Here is a 21,576-nt window from a genome sequence, read left to right as displayed (position 1 = left end):
ATTGATGAGGGTCAGGCTGTGATGCGGTGGGATGTGTCAAAGAATTTCAAAGACTCAGGCTGACTCCAAGCCAGTTAGAGAGATTTATTGTGGTTGAGTACAAGAACACCACCCTGTTCAAATATGTGAATTGGATCTAGGGTATTGGCTAGCTAGAGGCAGTGGACATACTCTTCACTGTGGCCCATAAGGAAGTTAGAATATTGGGGCTGGGGGCAGCTTTATTGGGATTCCATCAGTATGAGAAGGCCTCATCTCTGCCTCTTAGATTCTTTAGCTTCTTCTCAAATTTTGCTCATGTGCCACCTTCTACATGAAGCCCTTCTGAAGTCGTTCCCCCCCCCAGTACCTTTTATTGTTTTGTATCTGTCTTTTAATGATATATGTTAGAATATGGGCACCTAGGTGGCAAAGTGGGTAGAGTGTTGGGCCTGGAGTCAGGAAGACTCATCTTCCTGAGTTCAAATCTGGCCTCAGACACCTACTAGATCTTACTCAATGTCCTGGGTCACAGACCTAGGGTGAGGAGGAGCACTAACATACCAGACTTTTGGAGCTGGTACCCCACTCCAGACCAGAGCACAGGCTAGGAGAGTAGTAAACACACCTCTCCTTAGATCATACCAACTTGGAAGAACTGAAAATTTACAAACCGCCCCCCGCCCCTCAACTGAAGAGAGGAACTCCTTAAAAGACAGAATTGGCCAAATGGAAAAGAAGGTATAAAAACTCACTGGAGAAAATAATTCCTTAAAAATTAGAATTGGGCAAGTGGAAGCTAATGACTTTGTAAGACATCTAGAAACAGCACAACAAACTCAAAAGAATGAAAAAATGGAAGAAAATGTGAACTATTTCCTTGAAAAAAGAACTGACCTGAAAAATAGGTCTAGGAGAGATAATTTAAGAATTATTGGACTACCTGAAAAACCTGATCAAACCCGATGTAAAAAACGAGCCTAAGACAACTCCAAAGGACTCATGATGGAAAGAGCTATCTACATCTGGAGAAAGAACTGTGGAGTCTGAATGCAGACTCAGGCAAACGATTTGTTCTCCTTTTTTTTCTTTGTTTTTTGGTTTAGTTTCTTCTTTCTCATGATTCATTCCATTGGTCATAATTCTTCTTTACAACTTTACTATTGTGTAAATAAATTTAATGTGAAGCTATATGTAGAAGATATATCAGATTCCATGCTATCTTGGGTGGGGAGGGGAAGAAAATCTAGAACTCAAAAACAGGCGGAACTGAGTGTTGTAAACCAAAAAAAAAGATCTTAATTTAGAAAAAGAAAATGAAATCCTAAATTCGGCAGTTAAAAAATGAAACAAAAAAGAGCCTAGACATCATCTTTCAAGAAATTATCAAGGAAAACTTCCCTGATATCCTAGAACCAGAGGGTAAAATAGAAATGGAAAGAATCTGCTGATCATCTCCTGACACATTTCCCAAAACGAAAACTCCTGGGAATACTGTGGCCAAATTCCAGCGTTCCCAGGTCAAGAAGAAAATATTGCAGCCAGAAAGAAATGATTCAAAAATTATGGCATCATAGGATAACACAAGGTTTGACAGCTTTTATGTTAAAGGATTGGAGGGCTTGGAATGATATCCTGGAGGGCAAAGGAGCTAGAATTATAACCAAGAATCACATGCCCAGCAAAACTGAGTATAATCCTTAAGGGAGAAAATGGATATGCAAAGAAATAAAGGACTTTGAAACATGCCTGATGAAAAGACCAAAGCTGAAAAGAAAATTTGACTTTCAAATGCAAGGCTCAAGAAAAGTATTAAAAAGGTAAAACAGGAAAGAGAAATCATAAGGGATTCAGTAAAGTTAAATGGTTTATATTCCTACATGGGAAAATATGTGCAGCTTCTAAGAACTTTATCATTAGTAAGGCAGTTAAAAGGAGTATACATAGACAAGTGGGCATGGGTGTGGGTTGACCATCTAAAAAAAATAAAATTAAGGAGTGAAAAAGGAATGTGTTAGGAGAAGGGGAAGGGGAGAGGTGAATTGGGTAAATTATCTCACATAAAAGAGGCATGAAACAGCTTTTACAGTTAAAGGGAAGAGGAAGGAGGTGGGGGGCTCAGTGCTTGAACCTTGCTCTCATCAGAAGTGGCTCAGAGAAGGAATAACATACTCAGTTGGGTAAAGAAATCCATCTTGCCTTACAGGAAAGTAGGAGGGGAAGGGGATAAGAGAAGGAAGGGGGGCTGATAGAAAGGAGGGCAGATTGGAGGGTGGCAATAGTCAGAAACAACATTTTTGAGGATGGACAGGGTGAAAGGAGAGAGGATAAATGGGAAAAAATAGGAAAAAATGTTGACAAGTTTCTCTGATAAAGGCCTCAAATATATAGAGAGCTGAGTCAAATTTATAAATATACGAATCATTCCCCAATTGATAAATAGTCAAAGGATATGAATAGGAAATTTTCAGATGAAGTAATCAAAGCTATTTGTAGTTACATGAAGAATGCTTTATATTATACATTTATGTTATAGTTTATTATATTTATTATACTCTATTGATTAAAGAAATGCAAATTAAAACAATTCTGGGGTACCATTGCACACCTATCAGATTGGCTGATAGAAAAGAAAATGACAAATGGAGGAGATGTGGGAAAATCTAGACACATGCATTACTGGTAGAGTTGTGAACTGATTCAACCATTCTGGAGAGCAATTTGGAACTATGCCCAAAGGACTATAAAGCCATGTATACCTTTGACCCAGTAATACCTCTATTAGGTCTGTATCCCAAAGAGATAAAAAACAAAAAGGAAAAGGACCTATATGTACAAAAATATAGCAACTTTTTGTGGTGGCAAAGTTGGAAATTGAGGGGATGCCCATCGATCGGAGAATGACTGAACAAGTTTTGGTATATGGTTGTGTTGGAATACTATAGTGCTGTAAGAAATGAGCAGGATGCCCTCAGAAAAACTTTGAAAGACTTACATGAACTAATGCAAAGTGAAATGAGCAGAACCAGGAGAACGATGTACACAGTAACAGCAATATTGCATGATGATCGACTGTGAATAACTTAACCCTTCCCAGCAAGGCAGTGATCCAAGACAACTCCGAGGGACCTATGATGAAAAATGCTATCTACTTCCAGAGAAAGAACTGATGGAGTCTGAATGCAGATTAAAGCATACTTTAGAAAAAAACTTTATTTTTCTTGTTTTTTGTTTGGTTTGTGTTTCCTTTTACAACATGACCAATGAAAATATGTTTTGCATGACTGCACACGTATAACCTGTATCAAATTGCTTTGATCAAATAAAGGGCTGCACTTGAGGACCTAGAGGGCCACATGTGGCCTCGAGGCCAAAGGTTCCCCAACCCTTAACCCTTAGGAGTTGATTAATTTATTCAAGAATATCTGGTGATTACATTGGAGACTTGGTGACTTAATTTGAGGAACTCTCTCTTCTATTGGAAACTGATAATTTCTTTTTAAAAAATATATAAGAAACTGAACGCACTAGTTTCAAAGCTTTCCTGCTGGTTAGTGTCTCCCTTTGAACTTCCTCTTCTCTGTGCCATTTTAAAAGAATACTTCAATGACTGTAATTTTTTTTTGGGCATCACAGTCATTAACTCTCAAATCCCTTCCCCCAAATTAAAAACAAAAACAACCCCCTCTCCTCAAATCTTAAGCTCTCTCTTTTGACAAATACTGATGGTCAAGCAAAGCAAATCCAAACATTGGCCATAACTGAGAACTTACGTCTGATTCTGCAACTCGAGTGCACCACCTCTCTTGTCAGGAGGTGGCTAACAGGTTTATTAAATTCCCCTTTACACTTGGTGGATCTTGGGCAATGTACTCAATCTCTCCAGGCTTCACACTTCACCCTCCAGTGGTGGGGTTGGATCTCTAAGGTGACCTCTTAGGTCTCTTCCAACTCTTAATCCTATAACCCTTTCCCTCCTCCTTCCCCACTTGAACCCAAAGGGAGGTGTTAGGGAGACAAGTCCAGAGTGAAATGATCCCTATTTGCAATGAGCTTGCATTCTAAGAGAGCACAAGTATATGTGAAAAGATATTGGAGAGGTTTGCCATTTCCTCCTCCAGCTCATTTTAAGATGAGGAGCTGAGACGAATAGGGTGAAGTGACTTGCCCAGGATCACACAGCTTGTGACTATCTGAGGTCAGATTTGAACTCAGGAAGATTTGAGTATTCCTGACTCCAGGCTCAGTGCTGTATCCCCTACACCACCTAGCTGAAAACCATGTACAGCATAAATGTAAAGTTAACGCATAGACACACAGACAGATATATACACACACATCCAAGGTACTATGGGAGGGCACTGGCTGGGAGGGGGTGGTTCTGGATAAGGAAGGGCTTCATTCAGAACATGAGGTCTGCCTTGTGTCTTAAGGGAAGGGAGCTTTTATCCGGAGGAGGTGAGGAGATAATGCAGACCTGGACGGGGAAGTAGTCAGTACAAAAGAACAGAGATAAAAGATAGGAGTATTGTCCATGAGGTTAAGGAACTGAGAGAAAGGGCAGTATTGTCTGAATGGCTGGTGAGTAATATCCAACAAGATGAAGTTGGGGGCAGGTTGTATTATAGGGCTTTGAAAGCTAAACACAGGGATTGATTTTCATTCTGGTCCAGGCCCTTCGGTGAACAAATAGGGAGACTGAGTCCCAGAGTGTTTAAGTAACTTGACCAAGGCCATGCATGTAAAGAAGAGTTGGAGAGACCTCCAACAGTTATCCCATTCAGTTCCCTCCTTTTACAGGGGAAGAGAATGAGGCTTGTGGGATTAGGTTATGCTGAGGGTCATCTCTTGTATCCGAAGGCAGATCTTCTGATTCCAGATTCAATATACTTTCCACTCTACTAGATTAGAAGAGAAAAAAAAAAACCTTTTAATCCCAACCAGGCCTGAGCAGTTTTTTTTTTTTTTTTTGCAATCACTTTTTGGGCAGTGGCAAGGAGAATATTTTTTTTCCCCAAGGAGGTTGTTATGGTTTCAGAAATGGTGTTCTAAAATCACTTCTCATTAGTTGATGTCTATTATGTACCAGACAGGTTAAAACCTGTATCTTGCGAAGGCCAAGGCCTGGACCCTACCAATGCACCCACTCTCCCCCCAAGCCCAACTGTTCCCCTCACCCCCAAAGCCAATTGGCTCTTGGCTTGAACTTCCTCCTGCTCCCAGCAGGTGGCGGCAAAGACCACATGATTATGTCTCTTCCCTCAGAGGGGGCTTTGGTGGAAAGTTGTCTGAAGCCTTGGGAAACCTTTGCGCTCACGCGGAGGATCCCTGCTGGTCCCAGCTGACCTGCCAGCTGATTTCCCAAACAGAATTTTCTTAGGAGAAGTGTGGAATATAAGCTTTTTCTACATCGGCTTCTCAAGTACAGAATGGGGAGACATTGCCAAGACAACGATTCATTTTATTAATTAAAGAATCCTTTTTGTTGTGCTGTAGATAATAATAAAACAGCAACATCAATAATCATAACTGCCGTCATCACGGCCAAGTACCTTGCTAGGAGACAAGTCCAGAGTGAAATGATGCTTATTTGCAATGAGCTTGGGACTGAAATGATGCTAATACTGATACTAATTAGTAATAGCGCAGGGACGGCATGGGGAACCCCGGGTAAGGACATATACTCCACAATTATAAATTTAAGATGTGAAAAAAAGTCAAATTGCTTTTGTTTTTACATCCCCTTTGTTTCCAAATACCGGGTATCCTCAGTCTAATGGAGTTTTATGCTATTAAGACTCTCTCTGTGTCTCTGTATAGATGTGTAATTTTATATATACATATGTATATATAATACTATCTATCCATCAATCCATCTCTCTAAATGTATATATATAATTATACATATATGTATTTATATACACATACAGATCTATCCATCTCTCTCTTTCTCTGTCTCTCTATCTCTCTCTATCTCTCCTCCCCCTCTGCAGCTCAGTCTTAGAGAATTGCCCAAAGCATGGAAAAGTGAAGTGATTTGCCACAAGTCACACAGCCAACAGTTGTCATTTTGAGGCTAGACTTCTATTTACCATGCCACGCCTCATGATAACAACAGAGGTAGCATAGTGGAGTGGGAGGGGGCATGAGGTCAGATACTGCCTTGGACACTTCCTAGCTGTGCGTGACCCTGGGAAAGTTGCTTGACCTCATGTGCCTTGGTTTCCTCATGTGTAAAATGAATGGGTTGAATCAGATGGCCCCGAAACTTCTCTTCAGCTCTGAGCCTGTGGTCCTCCGATCTTAGAAGAACTGATACTGATAAAGCGCCTCTGAGGTTTCCACATTACTTAATGCCTGTTAACCTATTTGATCTTCAGGACAGCCCCAGGAGGCGGGGACTATTGTGGTCTTCATAAACAAGTTGAGGCTCAGAGGGGTGTTTTGGCTCGGGTCCCATAGCTGGTAAGCATCTGGTGACTGGACACCGAGTCTCCCTGACTCCAAGTTTAGCCATCTGGCCATGCTATCATGCTCTTCAAGTGGACAGTGGATGACCTAGGTACCTGGGAGCTCCTGCTCAGGCCTGGGTGGGATTGGATGCCTTCTGAGATCTCAGCCAACTCTCTATTCCATGGTCTGCGGTCCCTCCCAGGTCTGACCAGGACTGGAAAGTCAATATGGGTCACCAGTGGGACATTGTATGCTGGAAAGCTAATGTGATGTTAAGAAAGAAGGAACAGAATCGTAGCAATGTGGCACACTGACCTCTTCAATTCACTTAAATCCAGTTCAATTCAAGTAACCTACTCTGTGCCAGACACTGGGGATGCAAAGACAAAAAATGGAACTGTTCTGTCCTCGAGGAGCTTATGTTTTACTGGGGAGGAGGGTGGAGATGTAACATGTACGCGTAAAAATAAATATGAATTATATACATGTAAGGAAGTTACAGCAAAGGGGCCAAATTAGGAGGCATAAATCTAGCCCAGTGGTCTCTTTTTGAGGTTCTGTTGAATCCTTCAATTCAAAGGAAGTATGATTAAGAACGAGAGGCTGGCTGCCTTTCCAGGTGATCTTTATTTTTTGAAAAATTAGCTTTCAGGAGGGAACTTAATACCAAGTAAAATGAGCATTTCCAAATACGAAGTTGAAAAGAGAAAGAGGATTGCAAGTGAAACAGCAAATCTCTATTAGCACAGCTTGCTTTTCCTTTTAAGTGTGTAATACATCCAGTGAGCCCAGGAGACAGCCTTGAAGGGGTATGTAGCTCTTGATGGGGGTAAGTAGAAGATGTAGGAACCTGGAGGAAGGAAATCTATAACAAGCTGCGTGGTGCTAGGAGAGTAGAAGCTTAGGTAGAGATGACCAGTACAAAGAAATGGGCCAGGACTATGGGAATGAAGCTACTTGGGGCGGGCACAGAGAGTGTCTGGATGGATGCCTTGTTGCTGAAATATCCCTCACCTGCCACCCCAGGGCTACAATTCTGCATCTCCTTTTCCCTTTATTTCCCAGATTAGAGAGGAGTATATGAGGAAACCCATCTGAACAAAGGGTTGGTAGGAGGGTTAGGCAAGAAACAGAAGTGGTTGAAATACCCTAATCTAATCATTCCTCTCCCTCCATTCCTACATACAAAATATAAGTACCAAGTAATTTGCCGGTGGATGAACAATTGGGGGGATCATGGAAGGTTTCGTCCAGCAGGCAGCACTTGTGCTGAGCTGTGAAGGCAGCTAAGGGTGGAGGTGAGGAGGAGCAGAATTTCAGACGTTGGGGTCAGACAGCCTTGCCAAGGGACAGAGACGGGAGATAGCCATGTTGTATTTGGGTTAGAGTGGAGTGACGTCTAATCAGCCTGGAAAGTTGAGATTTTGGAGGGTTTTAAATGACAAATGGAAGACTTTGTTTTTTATATTAGTGACAATGAGGAGCCCCTGCAGCTTCTTAAGCAAGGGAGAGACGTAGTGGTACCTGTATTTTAGGAATATAAATCTGGCCGCTGAATGCAGGGAAGACTAATGATTAGGAAGCCATTGTAATAATGTGAGTTCTTGTTTTCTGAGCTTTTAAAGCCGTGCACCTGAAACAATTTTAAAAATGTGATGATGTACCTCCCGACCAATGCACATTTATTTATTTATTTATCATATAAAGGTATACCTCTGAGACATTGCAGGTTCAGTTCCAGACCACTGCAATAAAACCGGTATCGCAAGAAAGTGGGTCACATGGATTTTTTTGGTTTCCTAGTACATATAAAAGTTATGTTTACACTATTAAGTATGCAATAGTATTATGTTTAAAAATACAATGTATATACCTTAATTAAAAATACTTTTGCTAAAAAAATGCTAACCATCATCTGAGCCTTCAGCAAGTCATAATCTTTTTGCTGGTGGGGGGTCTTGCCTCCGTGTTGATGGCTGCTGACTGATCAGGGTGATGGTTGCTGAAGGCTGGGGAAGCTGTGGCAATTTCTTAAAGTAAGGCAACGATGAATCTCGACATGTAAATTGACTCTTCTTTTCACTTGAATGCTTAGTGGTCATTGTAGGGTTATTAAGTGGCCTAATTTCAATATTGTTATACCTCAGGAAATAGGGAGGCCCAAGGAGAGGGACAGAGAAGGGGGAATAATAACATCAAAGGTCACTGATCACAGATCACCATAACAGATATAACAATAAGAAAAAGTTTGGAATATTGCGAGGATTGCCAAAATGTCACACAGAGACATAATGTAAGCATGTGCCATTGGAAAAATGGTGCCGATAGACTTACTTGAGGCAGGGCTACCACAAGCCTTCAATTTGTTAAAAAAAAGAAAAGAAAAGAAAAAGCAGTATTTGTGAAGAGCAATAAAATGAAGCACAATAAAATGAGGTATACCTGTGATGTACTACTATACTAATATGTATTTAAAAATACATGTGATAGAAATAAAAATAAATTTAAAGTAAGTTTGATGTCATTTTATTTACAAATCCTTTTTGCTCTCTTAAAAATATTAACAATAATAATATATTTCAGTGAGGTGAGCAGTGCACTTTAATACTTTTCTAGCCATATTTTATATTACTGCACTACTTTTTATTCCAGCACTCTGCAGTCTAGCCTGCTGCCCTTATTGCTTCTCACACACATTATGCCATCTCCCATTTCTGTGCTTTTGCACAGAATGGGTGAATGTTACTGGGAAGCACCTCCTCCCTCTGGCAGCTAGGTGGCTCAGTTGGATAGAGCTCTGGGCTTCGAGTAAGAAAGGCCCGAGTTCAAATGTGATCTCAAACACTCACTAGCTGTGCGACCCTGGGAGAGTCACTTAACTTGTTTGCCTTATCCACTGGAGAAGGAAATGGCAAACTACTCCAGTATCTTTGCCAAGAAAACCTCACATGGGGTCACATAGAGTCAGATGCAACTGAACAAAAATAATACTCTTGTCTTCTCTGCCACCTAAAACTCAGCTCAAGCGCTATCTTATACCAGAAGCCTTTCCTGTCCTTCTTATCTCCTAGTACTGCCCCCCACCCAAGTCATGCTGCATTTCATTATTTTGTATATGCTTGCTTAGAACACTTTTCTTTCAAATACCTATCTCATGGTGATCCTTACTATCTCTCCAAGAGCTCAGAGATTATTACTGTAGTTTTTAAGAACTAGAATATTGAGAGAAATATAATTTGTGTGGGCAGTTTGAAGTGTCGTTTGGGAAATAGCTTGATGTACAGTATCTTTTCCTATGGAGTTAGGCAGAAGGTGTGTTAATCTGTGATCCATGAGTATCTATGAAGAATTTGTATCATGTTTGCCTTTCTCTGAGGAGTCAGGGAGATAGGGTGTGTTTTTGACTTTTTGATATATGTGAATCTACTTGACAAATTGTGGAGAGAGCCTATTAAAAGAGCTAGCTTGAGAGAAGATGGAGAGATGTTTCCTGTCATTGCTGGGGAGAGGCTAAAGAAGGCACAGAGAGAGAAGAGATGAAGAGATCTTTTTTTTTTTCTTCCCTGAGGAAGCAGTTTTTAACTTTATCTTATGAAAAGAATTTCAGAGAACGGAGTTAATGTCTTGAGAGATTTTGAATAAAGTAATACTGAGTTTCTAGACAAGTGAAGACTCATTAGTTGTATTTTAAAGGTTTTATGCAACTCTGGTAATATATATCTTTATGTATATTATTACTCTCATTCGTTAATAAATTATATGTTTATCAAATTTTAATGTTTAATATACATACGCAGGAGTAATTATTAACTGGAAGCACACTGGTGGGGGATCAGGAGCTAGTGTTAGGAATTTAGTCACCCACAGGGTTATCCCTAGAACTCAAAGTAGTAGCTGCCTGAGGGGAGACTAATTTGAGGGTGTACCCAGGAGTTGGGGAGAAGTGACCTCATAGTGGGATGCTACAATTATATTTGTACGTATTGTCTCCCTTGTAGGATGTAAGCTCCTTGAAGATGGAGTTTTTAATTTTTGTATATCCAACACCTAGTACAGTGCCTAGAATATAGAAGGCACTTAATAATTGCTTATTGATTGATTGATTATTGTAGTAAACTTGGCAGCTGATGTCAAGATGCGGCACATTTGTGCTGCCCTTTAGAGGAAGAGCTGAGGAACAGGAAGTCATTGACTTTGATAACAGTAGAGAAGATGGTACTTAGCACTCCTTTTCCACTGGGGCATACAAAAACCACCAGGGGGAGAATGAGGACTCCTGCTGAATGGCTATCCATGCCATGGAAGGAATTGAGAGATATGAGAGGAGGAGGAATATTGGCCTCATGCTCAGGTTTTGATCTGAGTCAATGTGTTTTAAGGGATAGTGACAAGGGTAGGTAGGTGACTGGGTTAGCCCTAAATGCCCTGTTACCAGACTAAGTGATATGGGGGAGGGAAGGGGAAATGATGCCTGGGCCAAATTTGTCTTCTGGTTGCTTAATTAATAATATTCCTCAGGGGTTATTTCCTCTGTAAAATTTGACCAAATAGATCACTGAGGAGAAATAGGTGAGTCAGCGTTTCTTAAACTGAGTTTCAACCCAATATGGGGTTGCAAAAAAATTGGCAACAGTAAAAGGTTTCTGAATGCACAATGACCAAAAATTAATTAAAAATCAAAGGCGTAATGAATCCAAGGTATTTTTGGCAGCGTTTGCCCATGGTGCATTACACGCCTTCACTGCAGCTCCGGTTTTGAACACAAAGCAGGCACCCTTTGCACTGCGCATGCCATCACGCCACACGATGCCAATGAATGCTGCTGAAATGCAAAAAAGGGTGGAAAGTGGAAAAAGTTTAAGAAGCTCTGAACACAGTGGGGTGATTTTTAGCCCTGTCCTCTGGTTTTAAAGAAGGTTTAGATCTCTCTGGGCCCTGGCTTCTGAGTTTAGGCTACTCACTCAATCAATAAAAACTTATTAAGCACCTACTACGTGCCAGGCACGTTGCTAAGGGCTGGTAATACAAAAAGATGCGAAAGACAGTTCCTACTCTCAAGGAGCCCACTCCATCCCTTAAGCTCTCTGGACTTCTAAACGGCCTGATTCTGAGTATTTAAACCTGCCCTCTGACCCAGGCAGTGAGTGGTAACCTAACATGGGAGAAGTCAGGAGGCCTGAGTGGATGTCTCAGCTCTGCCTTGCTTACTAGCTAAGTGACCTTGAGTGAGTTACTTCATCTTTGAACTTTGGTCTTATCCATGAAAGTACATAACTACTTACATTATATTGGAGGAGTAAGCACTCTGTAGACTTTAAAACAATATTTGAATGAGAGCCACCATGATTTCATGGCCAGAACTCAGCAAACTCGGGATTGGAGGGCGGGGTCTGCAGGGGGTGGGGGGTAGGGTGGGGTCCTGAACGGGCTGGCAGTAAAGGTGCACAAGCCACTGAGCGGTGTTGAAGTGGCGATTTCTCCTGATGCTTTTCGGCTGCCTCCCCTAGCCTTGAGTGTGTTACAGCACTTCCTTCATTCCTGACCTCACCTTGGCAATTCCTCAGATGCTGTGTCAGTTCAAATATGTGTTAGCTGATGTCCCCCTTTGGACCACTTGTGACAGTACATCTGTACCCCGCCAAAACCTGATCTTCAGTTTCTTATGTGGTGGGTGTTCTGTCTCCTTCTTGGCTTTCAGTCTTGCTCCTGGGACCCTCCCTTGAGGGTCTGTAGCTTGTCACCAGTGGAAGGTCACCAGTGATGGTGAACTCACTACTCCCTGAAGCAGTCCCTTTCATTTTGGGAAAATGATTATTGGATTTTTTTTAAACAATTTCCAAGCAGCAGCCCAGTGCTGCTTTCATGCTAACCAAATCTGAAAAACAACTGACGTTAGCCACATGGATGCATAGGGCTAGAGAGACCTTTTGTTCATTGGGCACCACTGCCATCCATCAAGAGCCTTCATTTGGGCCATCCAAGATGGACAAGGGTTGTATTTTTCCAGAACTCTATAGAAGGCTATTCTATAACCTTGCTTAGTGACCTTTCTGATGTCCAGGAGCTGTCACTTTCTACATCCAGCCCAAATGCCTCCTATTGACATTTACAGAATTACAGAAGCTCAGAGTTGGATAGGACCTCAAAGATCACCCAGTCGGAAGAGTTCTTAACCCTTTTTTGTGTCTGGGGCCCCATCAACAGGGTGGAGAAGCCTATGGACAGACATCTCAGAATCACGTTTTTAAATGCACAAAATAAAATTCTGAGAGTTGCAACAGAATTCAGCTGCATTGACAGTTATCCAAAACAAATAAAAAAACAAGTTCATAGTCCCCAAGTCAAGAACTTATGATGTAGTCTAATCTCTACCTGAATAGGAATCTTTCCCTACAGTATTTCTTGATTAGTGGTCATCTAGCTTCTGGGGGAAGATCTCCAGTTATGGGGAGCTCAGTCCCTTCCTCTTGGAAAACTGATTGTTGGGATGGTTTTCCTTACATCTAGCTAAAATCTGTTTCCCCACAACTTTGAATCAGTCAATCAATTAATTAATCAGCCAATCATCTTTGGCCCCGCCCCCAGGGTTTCTAGTTCTGCTTTCTCAGGCCAAGCAGAACAATTCTGCTCCTTTCATCACTTGACATCCCTTTATATACCTAAAGAGAGTTATTATGTTCCCACTTATGCCTTTTCTTCTCCAAGCTAAAACCTCTCCAGATTCATCTCCATCTTCCATATGGCATAGTCTTCAGGAGGAGAGGAAGAGAGAGAGAGAGAGAGAGAGAGAGAGAGAGAGAGGGAGAGCGAGCGAGCTTGAGTATTAAGTATACTTCCTTTCTTCCTTCTCTTCCTCACCAGTTTTATTTTATTTTTTAAGGGTCATCCCTTGACTCACTTCTTAAATAGGCCTATTCACTGAATGAGCCTCACTCAAAATGAGAATTTGAAAAGACCTTAGCTTAAAAGGGCCGATGGTTCCCACTGCATCCTGGGCCATCTCCAGTCATCCTGATCAATATCTGGCCACTGGACCTAGATGGCTATGGAGGAGACAGAGAGGCTGGTGACCTTGCACAGCCCTCCCTCACTCAAATCCAATTCAGTTGCAAGTCATGTTATCATCTCCCTGGTGTCATTGTCCTTTTTGAGGATGAAACTACACAACCACAACACGCATTATGTGTGTATATATATATATATATATATACACACACACACACACACACACACATATATATACACATAGACACACATATGTATATATGTGTGTATATATGTATATGTATATATATAATGTGTGTGTATGTGTGTATAAAAATATATGCCCATCCTTTCCTTCTGAAGATTCTAAGGAGATGTTTCTAGAGTGAACCTGTCACACATGTCACCTTATCAACAGATGCTCTAATTGCCCCTCCCTGAATTATCCCAATTACAAGGGTCCCTTCAGAGCTATGTTCAGTTCAGTGTTACATTCCCATATTTCTTTCTGAAACAAAACCATCTCTTTGACACCAATATTCTCCTGGTAATGCTACTAGATGGCAGTGAATCATGGAATGCCACCATCTCTGAGGAATCAGCGTTTCAGGTCATTTAAAGGACAATGGAGAGATTCCTGGTGGGTGTAAGTAGGCTACAGCTTGTCACCAACAATGAACTGCATGCAAGAAGCAGCACATGAGATGTCACCCCAGAGACAGATGATCAGAGGAAAGCTGGCCACATAGGAAGAGGGATGGGTCGCTGATCAATAGCCTGGGTGCTGCCTGCATGCCCACATGATGTCCAGAGACCTGGAGGGCAGCCTCCTATGTGGGGTAGAGGAAGTGCCTACCTCAGGAAGGTCACAAGATCCACTGAGGCCATGCCTCACCCTTCACATTTCCTCCAATTTTTCCTTATCCTCATTCATATTCTTCATGTGATGTGTAATTTTCAGATTGAACTGGAGAAAAAATCTGATTATGGACACTTGCTATCTCTATTTCCTCACCCCTTCTTAATGCGCTGTAATAAGGCTTCTGTCTCCTCTGTCATAGACTGGAGTCCGCCTGCCTCTCTCTCTCTCTCTTCTTTCTCTGTCATTCTCTGTCTCCTTCTCTCTCTGACTCCTTCTCTGTTTCTCTCCTTTCTCTCTATTCTCTCTCTGTCTCTGTGTGTCTCTCTGTGTGTTTCTCTCTGTCTCTGTCTCTTTGCTTCTCTCTCTGTCTCTCTGTCTCTCCCCTCCCTCCCTCTTCCACTGTCTCTTTCTCTCACTGCATCTCTCTCTGTCCCTCTCCTCTCTCTGTCTCTCTGTTTCTCTCTTTGTCTCTCTTTTGTTTCTCTCTGTCTCTGTCTCTTTCTGTCTCTCTCTCTTTGTCTCTATCTGTCTGTCTCAAACGTCGCTGGTGACTTTGTACTTAACAAATCCAGGGACCTTTGCCCCTGGTCCTCTTCCTCTTTGACTTCTTGTGGCACTCTTCAGTCCTGATCCCTGTGCCCTGACAGCCCCCTCCTCCTTCAGCCCTTGTGATCCTGCTCTCCTGTGTTTCTGCCTCTGCCTGGTTTTTCTGGTGCCTCTGCTGACTCCATTTCTATTCCCAGATCTTTAAGAATGGCTATTTCAGTTCTTGGGCCACCTGAATGACCTCTATGCATTCTCACCACATTGCCTTTTTTAATGCCATCCCCCACCTGAAGTGCCCTCCCCCTTCCATGCTAGATGGTGCAGAGGATAGAATATCAGGCTTGGAGTCAGGAAGTCCTGAGTTCAAATCCAGCCTGAGACACTAACTGTGTGACCCTGGACAAGTCACTTCACCCAGTCTGCCTCAGTTTCCTCAACTATAAAGTGGGGGATAAGAATAGCAGCACCCTTGGGAGAATCAAATGAGAATCAAATATTTTTGTAAAGTGATTAACTGCCAGGAACATAGTAGGTGCTTAATAAGTGCTTGTTCTCTTCCCTTCCCTCTCCCGCCTCTCTCAGTCTTATCCTTGTGTCGAGATATTTCTCTTCCTACAGGAAAACTGTCCTGACAAATGGGATGTGGAATTATAGAACTGGAAATAGAGAACTGGAAAGGGCCTCTCAGGTCCCCTTCCAAGGCATCTATCCTCTGCTTGAAGACTTTCCTTTGAGGGTAAAATAAATATTTACTAAGGCACTTGTGATGGTTCAAAAAGGCCTCTTTGGGTTGTGGTTTTTGCCTTTGAAATCCATAGAGTTCATTTGCAGAAGGGTGGGTATCTCTGTTCTGGATTTACCCCAGAGTCCTTTGGTCTAATGCCCCTATCATGTGCTTACCCCATGCTGGAAGCCTCCACCCTCCATGTTTATATAGGATGACAGTCTCTCCCTCAGCCAGTAATATCTAGAGGGTACCTCCCTGTGACATCGGGGAACCAAACACATCTTAACAAGAATCCACCCTTATCTCTGTGCAAGTCATGGCCTTGGGTTGGTATGGAGGAGAAAAGCAGCCAGGTATCATAGAACTCATATAAATAGAGCTCATTTTCTCCACCTCCTCTCCCCTGTTTCACAGATGAAGAAATTGGGGCCCAAGAAAGTAAGATGACTTGGCCAGGGCCACACAGGTGAGCAACCATCTTAGGACAGATTTGAACTCTGGTCTCCTGCCAGAGAGGCCCTGGTGTCTCTCCCTTTGGCATCTGAGACCCAGATGTATCCATTGATCTTAATCCTTTTTTTCATTCCCGTCTTCTCTCGTTCCCTGCTCTTGAGTGTTTCATTTCGGACCCTGGGTCTTCCCTCGTGTGAGTTAAAATATAGCATAATAAAGACCTATTGTTTTCTGCATAACTGGCCTACCTGTGAAAGACTCCTTTAAGTCCCCAAACCAGGGACAGGTTGGGACAACAGTCTACTGTACTTTCGGATAGCTACAATTGTTGGGAAGTTTTTCTTTACATCAACTTAAGCCTGTTTGTGGTTTTTTGTGATTTCCACCCTTTTGCTTTTGGCTCTGCCCTCTAAAGCAAAGAAAGAAAAGTTCAATGCCTTTCCCACAAGCCAACCTTTCAAATACTGGAAGAAAGTTGTCATGACCCTCACTGTCTTCTGCTTTCCAGTTCTTTTTGCCATTCCACATATGGATTTGTCTTGATATCCTTCACTGTCTTTGGGATATTTCTTTGTATATCAATCCATTTCTATTAATATCAATCTATGTCAATCTATCTCCGATCAGTCAATTATGATCGAAATTCCAAACACAATTTCACTACCCCATTAAGTTTGTTGAGTTTATTAGGGAACACCCCTCAATTGGCTCTTCAGGCTGATGGACACAACAAGAGAGAACTCAGCCCTAGGAGAAAGTGATATTTGAACCTTCTTCAACAGAACAGCAGACTTTCCAAATGGCATAACAACCTCTCTTCCAATAGCAACTTTCTATCATCCTTATGTTGCCTCAGCTTCACTCATAGTTGCTGAGTGATGGGTCTTAAATGGTTATTATTATTATTTTTTTACCTTTACGCTTTGTATTTATTTGTCTCCAGGGCTCTGGGGTGTTCACACTCAATGCTTGCATCTTGTGCTTTGATTGAAATTTCCCAAGAGCACGGTAATCATTTATCTGGGCTCCTGCCACCCCAGAGAGCTCAGAGAATGGTGCAGCAGGCAGGCACTGCTTCTAGCTCTGGGAGATGGCTTCTTTGTGGACAGCAAGTACCCAGCCTTCTCTAGTACTGCTAATATATTCATTTCTCCCTCCTAATTAATTTGTAACCAGCAACTTTTTCTTAAAAATATCATTTTATTAAAGCTTCTGGCAAAACTCCCGTTTTTGTGTTAAATTGCACAACTAATAGCATTTCTAATGCTATTTCTAATGCATTATTCAAAGCAGAAAAGGGAATTTGCTTCCTTCCTCTTCTTTCCTCCCCATTCCAGCACAACACACCCCATTTCTTCTTCAAACTCCCAACCCTTAATGCATTTGGAGAACAAAGGAGAGTAGAATGGGAGAGGGAGAGGGAGGGAGGGAGGTGGGGGGGGAGAGAGAGAGAGAGAGAGAGAAAGAGAGGGGGGGGAAGGGAGGGAGGGGGGAAGAGGGAGAGGGAGGAGGGAGAGAGAGAGAGACTGATTCAAAAAGACAGAGACAGACACAGAGAGAAATAGACTGGGACAGAGACACAGGGGCAGAGACAGACAAATAAGAGACAAGAACACAGATGCACAGAAAGAGAGAGAAGGAAGGAGGAGAAGAAGAAGGATGATGAAGAAAAAGAAGAAATAATTGAGAATCTTTTGAAAATAGTTGTTCTTGAATACATTCTAGATACCTAAGTACTGAACTTTTTCATTGCTGTAGGGCACTGTTGCCTGAGGAAACCCCTACCAATGCAACTCAGTGTTTTATCTACAATTTATATTCTTAGAGAGTTGTCTAGAATAGAAGGGTCAAACACATGGCCTGCAGGTGAACCAAATTAATGTATAATTAGATATTTAACAAACTAAATAAAATGCAATAAAACATAGAGAACATTACATTTAAAAACTGAGTCAATATACAGCTCTCAGTATCCTTACATAGGGATTAGTGGCCCTCATTTCTATTTTACTCTGCTGGTCTAATGCACATAAAGGTTAAAAGGCTAACTCAGGATCGTACAGCCAGTATATGTGAGAAGAGAGACTTGAACCCAGGTTTTCCTGGGCTATTGAGGCTATCTCTAAAACACAAAATCCTCTGGCTCTTAAAGCCCTTTATTAGCCTGGCCCCTTCCTAACTTTCTAGTCTAGTCTTCTTATACCTTAACTCCACCCTCCTCCCCTCCCCCACACTGGCCTTCTGGGCTCTTTTTGCACCTCCTGGCTGTGTATCCTTTACTGGCTTTCCTCATGCTTCCCTTCTCATTTCCACCTCTTGGCTTCCTTCAAGTCTCCACTAAAGTGCTACCTTCTTCAAGAAGCCTTTCCTGGTCTTTTATTGTTGTTATTCACTCTTTGTGATCCCAAGATCCCATTTAGGGTTTCCTTAGCAGAGATACTGGACTGGTTTGCCATTTCCTTCTCCAGCTCATTTAACAAATGAGGAAACTGAGGCAAACAAGGTTAAGTGACTTGCCCAGGGTCACACAGCTATAGTAAGTGTCTGAGGCCAGATTTGAACTCAGGAAGATGAGTCCTCCTGATTCCAGGTCTGGCACTCTATCCACTGCTCCACCTAGCTGCCCTGGCCCTACTTAATCTTAATGACTTTCCCTTTGTTGATTATCTCTAATTCATCCTGTCTATATGTCATTTGTACATTTTTTTTTTTGTACATTGTATCTTCCATTAGACTGTGAGATCCTTGAGGTCAGGGCTTTTTTTTTTTGTATGTCCAGTTCTTAGCAGTGTTTGGCACATAGTAGGCACTTCATAAATGCGTGTTGATTTGATTTTCTCTTCTCTGTGCTAAATCCCCTGAGCTTTAAAAAAAAAACAAACCAAAACCAAATCCCAGCTTCTGGACCTAGGTCTACTTTGAGGTTGATTTGTGAGTGGATGGAAGGCCAGGCTGTGCCCACTTTGGTATGAGGACGGAGGAAGGAGGAGGGAAGAATGAGGAGGGGAAAGGGGTGGGTTGAGGCTGAGCTAAAAGAATCTGCACCTGGGAGAGGGCTGTGAAATGTAGCTTCTTGTTCAGGGTCTGAAACTGCTTCAGGAAGAACCAGGAATCGAAATAACACTTTCTGCTTCTATGGCTCAGGCTCCAAAGGGGCTTGCCTTCCTTATCTCACTTGATGCTCACAGCCCTGTGACAGCCGTCTATGGGAAGCTCAGCTTTGTCCCCTATTACCTGTGCAACTACATAGCCTCCCTGGGCCTCAGTTTCCTCATCTGTAAATCGAGGGGGTGGGGTTTAAACTAGATGACCTTGAAGGGCTCTTTCAGCCCTAGATCTCATTTGACAGATGGGGAACCTGAGGCTCAGAGAGGAGGGGGCAACCTGCTCAGATCCATGCAGTTCCTAAGCGTGGAAGGAAGGGCTGGAATCCACTCTTTGGTTTCCATGTCAAACATTCTGTTTAGGCACAGTCCCCTAGGGAGCAGGCTAGGAGGCTGAACAGATTTCAGGGAGGCAGCCGGCCTCTTATGTACATAGGTTCATAGGTTCATCACTTTGGAGCCAGAAAGGACCTGAGAGCCTATTTTATCCAACTCCCTTCATTTTTACAAGTGAGGAAACTGAGGCTTGGAGAGGTCATGTGATCATAAGATCATAGCTCCGAAGCTGTAATGTTTTCTAGTCCATCTCTCTTATTTTACAGATTAAGAAACTGAAGCCCCAAGAGGTAAAGGGGTCAAATGATTTGTCCAAGGTCACCCAGACAGCAAATAGCAAAGCCCTGCTATGCTATGTGGACTTTCCTTCCCTTGGAGCCTTCTTATCATCTATGTCCTACGTTTGTATGCTGCTCGTTGGCACGTCTTCATGTTACTTTGTAAACGTTCTTCAGTTAGTGTCCACATTTGGCCTCCCCAGCTAGCGTGCATGTTCTGTTGATCTGGAAACTTCCCCAGGGCAAGGACAGTTTCTTCTTTTCCTTTCATAACACACAGAGGGCCAAGTACAGGGTTCTGGCCACAGTGGGAGCTGAGTCCTTGGGTGATGGGCTGACCTCATCAGTGCTTGAGCAATATATCAGCAGTGGAGGAGAAGGAGAGGAGCTGGAGGGCATCGGCTCAGGAGAGCAGCTGTAATTTTCAGGGCACTAGAGATCAGGCCATAAAAATACTGGCTGAAGAACTTGAGATTTTGGCTTGGAGCAGAGAAAAGTTGGGGGGGGGTGATGGCTATCATGGGGCACCATGGGACAGAAGGATTGATTAGACCCACTATTTTTGTCCCCCGAAGGCAGAGTTAGAAACAAAGGATGGAAGGTGGAGAGGAGTAGCTTTTGGCTTGATGGAAGGACCCACTTTCCAACACTTTAGTGTCTAAAGGTAGAAATGGCTGCCTCAGAAGGGAATGCATCCCCAATCCTTGGAAGTCTTTAAGCAGAGACTGGATGGCCACTTGTCAGTAGTGGGGTAGAGAGGAGCCATCTTTAGACATGGATCTGACTAGGTGGCCTCTGAGGACTCTTCTGATTTTGAGATTCTGTGTGATTGGGAATAGACAAGGTGAAGAATGTCTAGAAGGAGAATGACCAGATGGGTGAGGGGACTAGAGGTGGTGCCTGGTACACAGTAGGCACTTAATAAATGCTTGTTGATTGTCATAGGAAGATTGTTTGAGGCAACTTTGGGTGTTTAGCCTGGAGAAGAGATAGATGGGATATGATGCTGTCTTCAAATATTTGAAGAGCTATCATTGGAAGAGGGACTAAATGTGTTTTACTTGGCCACAGTGGGTGGTAGAGCTAGGAACCATGGGGAACAGGAAAGGTGACTCTACAAGAAATCATGAGCTTAAATGTGGAGTGTTATTTTTTTTAAAAGAAATACATACAGGTTTAATAGGACATCAATAAAATGCTTTTTTTTTGGTGTCCTCTTCTCCTCTCTTCTTTTTCCTCTGAGTACCTTTCAAATTTATTGAAGATCTTTTTTTTTTTAAGGCAGCCAGGTGGCATTGTAGATTAATCACTGGACCTGGAGTCGGAAATCACTCATTCACTATGGGCCTCAGTTTCTTCATCTATAAAATGAAGGAGTTGGACTTGATGAGCTCTAGGGTCCTTTCCAGGGCTAAATATATGATCCTTTGAGATGTGATTCTATGATTGCCTCGACGTAAAGGTCTAATAGGTGTATTACTGGGTGATCTCATGACCCAAGCCCGAAAAAACTATGGGTTTGGGTCAAAAGGTTATTGCGTCATAGATTTAGAGGTAGAGGGGACTTGAGAGGCCATGTGGTCCAACCCTCTCATTTTACTGATGAAGAAACTGAGACCCAGAGAGGGGAAATGACTTATCTAAGGTCACCTGGACTCCCCAACTTTAGATCCATTGCTTTTTTCCATTGTGTCATGCTGTGTCTTTAATATCCCACTGGTCCCTAACACAGTTCCCCTGGAGGTAGCTGGAAGTGAGAGCACTTGGCTTGGGATCAGGAAGGAATCCGTTCAAATGTGACCTCAGGCACTTATCAGCCGGATGACCTTGGGCATGTCACTTAGCCTCTGATTG

The sequence above is a fragment of the Trichosurus vulpecula genome, chromosome 7 (assembly GCF_011100635.1).
Source record: "Trichosurus vulpecula isolate mTriVul1 chromosome 7, mTriVul1.pri, whole genome shotgun sequence".
NCBI classification, from domain to species: Eukaryota; Metazoa; Chordata; class Mammalia; order Diprotodontia; family Phalangeridae; genus Trichosurus; species Trichosurus vulpecula.
This window is presented reverse-complemented; position numbering follows the sequence as displayed.